This window comes from Acanthisitta chloris, unplaced genomic scaffold, assembly GCF_000695815.1.
Source record: "Acanthisitta chloris isolate BGI_N310 unplaced genomic scaffold, ASM69581v1 scaffold7140, whole genome shotgun sequence".
NCBI classification, from domain to species: Eukaryota; Metazoa; Chordata; class Aves; order Passeriformes; family Acanthisittidae; genus Acanthisitta; species Acanthisitta chloris.
Window position 1 is genome coordinate 309 of NW_008650992.1, and position 280 is coordinate 588.

A 280-nucleotide genomic window follows, 5' to 3' on the forward strand; every position below is an offset into this window, starting at 1 on the left:
ACCTGGCGGTGCCCACATGCCGGTGTGGGGTACCTGGCAGCCCCCCCAACCTGGGGTGGGGTACCTGGCAGTGCCCCCAAGCTGGGGTGGGATACCTGGCAGCATCCCCCAGCTGGGGTGGGGTACCTGGCAGCCCCCCCAAGCTGGGGTGGGGTATCTGTTAGTCCCCCCAACCTGAAGTGGGGTACCTGGCAGTGCCCCCAAGCTGGGGTGGGATACCTGGCAGCATCCCCCAGCTGGGGTGGGGGACCTGGCAGCCGCCCCCAGCTGGGGGGGGGTA

The 280-nt window shown here is 70.4% G+C and overlaps 1 protein-coding gene across 1 annotated transcript in view; it reads left to right on the forward strand.

Moving 5' to 3' along the window:
• The window catches only part of RAB3A (RAB3A, member RAS oncogene family), a gene marked incomplete at both ends in the record, with an annotated part of 2,542 nt that overhangs the window by 305 nt on the left and 1,957 nt on the right, over positions 1-280 (forward strand). The gene's annotated exons all lie outside the window — the stretch shown is intronic.